The following is a 2,384-nucleotide window of genomic DNA, read 5'->3' as shown; positions in this document are numbered from 1 at the left end:
CCCCCGCCGCCCGCCGCCCGCCACACACACACCCAGAGTCCTCTGGGTGACTCAGACACATCTGAGCCCCAGGAGTGAACATAACTGAGCCCCGACAATTACACCCCCCCCAGTACCTAATGATCCTGACGCTGCTTTATGTCTCATTCCCTCTCTTTTAAGAAAGTTTTTTTTTTCATTCTAAAGCAGCTTATATACTGCAAGTTGACAAGAAAATTGTATCATTTATGCTATCATAAGAGAAATTGTATCATTTACAGTACTGTAAGAGAAATCCAGTACTCTGAGGTCTGCAAGATGTATCTAGAAATTTTACTGCTGAGACAAATGAAGACTGCTTACACGGGGAGTAGTTTAGAGCCTGTGGTTTCTCTCTTTTATGGATTGTGGCAACTCTGTCCTTTGGGGGGCTGAGGGAGTTTGATCTTTTCCTTAGACATCATTAGACACCAAAGCTCTTGTAGGAAAACTTTGATGCTCCATGGCTTCTGCCATTTTGCCAGCACTGATATGGCTGCTGGCGACCCCGCCATTAGAACTACTAACTCCATTCATATAAAATTTTGTCACAAATCTTACAAAGGGGAGTGCTTCCGGGTATTTAGATCCACATTCAGTTTTAAGGCTGTATATTCGGTTTTCATTAATTGTCCGAGCCCATAGTGGCTGCCCTCTTACGTCACTGTCGCTGGAATGCCGGTCCCTTCTCCACCTCACCCCCACCTGCCCCCTGGTCCTTACGCCGTCTCACCCCGTTACTCTTTCTGCCACTGCTTTCTTGGAGCGTGGTCTGCGTTGTTTACATTGCTAATAAGAAACACTCAGAACCACCAGCTTGACTCCTTATGTCCACAGCAACTTGAAAGAGCGACCAGGAAAGACTTGGAAGGACAAGTCTGCTGTAGAGGCGGCTCTGCCCTTTGGTTTCAAGGCGGGCTGAGATTTTCAGGACCAGAGACAGCGCGCCCTGGTCGGCACCTGTTTCCCAGGGAACCTGGCTGGACTGTAAGGAGAGGTGTCCTCTCCCTGATAGACCCGGAAGCTGCCCACGGCAGGGGAGACCAGCTCGCGCCCAGGGAAGCACTAGAGGGTGCTGGTGAGCTGCTGGTCTGAGGCCTTAGAGACGTGAGTTCAAATCCCCCGTCCTCCTCACCGCCTCTGTGACTTTCAGAAGATCACAAAGATAATGACAACGGGAAAAGTTCAAAAGGCCAGATTATTGAAAATGCCAACTGTTTACACTAAGTCCTGTTCTCATCCAAGTTTTATCAGTGTCTATATTATATTGCGAGGCTCTCCTGTACAGAGGGGTTCATGATATTTAGTGTTCTTCTTTTCGTATTATCTTGTATACAAGGACACACAGTTTATCTCTGTGAAACCTTACTGGGTGTGGGCTCATGGCTGCCAACCCACTTCATAAGCAAAACATAATGGGGGAAGGAGCCCAGGGGCCAAGGAAGGGACCTGACTCAGGACGGGAGAGCCCGCCTCTCTCTGTTCTCCGTCATCGCTTTCCCTCTGTGGCTCTGCTCCGTTCTCCTCTGCACGGCACCTGGCTCTATGTTCGCTGGTCCAGACACGCAGCCCGAACAGGCACCCACTCTCTTCTCCTCCCCTCCACTCTCTCAGCCCCAGTGCCAAACTCCCAGGGAAGCGATTTGATTGGCCCAGCCTGGCTCAGGTGCCCCCTTGGTCCAATCAGCTGTGGCCTGGGGTGGGGGCAGCATCCCCCGGAGTGAACATGGCTGCCCCCACTGTAACTACGTGAATGAGGAAAAAGCCACCCGGAAAGGGAACCTAACAGCATCCATCTCTCATGTGTCGGCTTTTGAGTGCCATAGTTCCCTTCCCTCCACTAGTGCAGGCACCTGTGCAATGACTGCTCTGCGTAGGGTGTCATAAATGCTCAGAATATACAGAGGAAGCAACCGAATGTCCCGCTGTCCTCCGATACAATGTCTCCGTGCCTGCCTTGCCCCTCTCACTCTGCCCGATGGCCCTGCTCAGCCCGTTTCCCACACCTAAGTTTGTTCATTCATTCACTCAGCTGGTGTTCTTTGAGCACCGCCGGTATGCCAGGCACTGTGTAAGGGTGAACGAGACAGACCGGGGACTTCATGGGGCCGTGGTAGATAGGCAATAAGCAAAGGAACAATACACTACTGTGATCACTTCAGACGGTGATAAATAAATGCTATTGGGAAAAACCCAGGGCATGGTGCTGGAATTCCTTTCCTGGATCCAACCCTTTCTACTCATTAGTAAGTTCCTTGGGCTCATTAGTTACCTCGCTGGATCTCGACTTCTTCACCTGTAAAATGGAGATTTCCACTGCTTGTATTAATCAAGGATCTCCAGAGAAACAGACCAATAACAGACCA

General features: G+C 50.3%; 1 pseudogene; it reads right to left on the bottom strand.

The window, feature by feature from the left end:
• Window positions 1-377: 377 nt before the first annotated feature.
• Window positions 378-1,402, bottom strand: LOC102879183 (annotated as a pseudogene).
• Window positions 1,403-2,384: the final 982 nt, after the last annotated feature.

The sequence above is a fragment of the Pteropus alecto genome, unplaced genomic scaffold (assembly GCF_000325575.1).
Source record: "Pteropus alecto unplaced genomic scaffold, ASM32557v1 scaffold67, whole genome shotgun sequence".
Lineage (NCBI taxonomy): Eukaryota > Metazoa > Chordata > Mammalia > Chiroptera > Pteropodidae > Pteropus > Pteropus alecto.
This window is presented reverse-complemented; position numbering and strand designations above follow the sequence as displayed.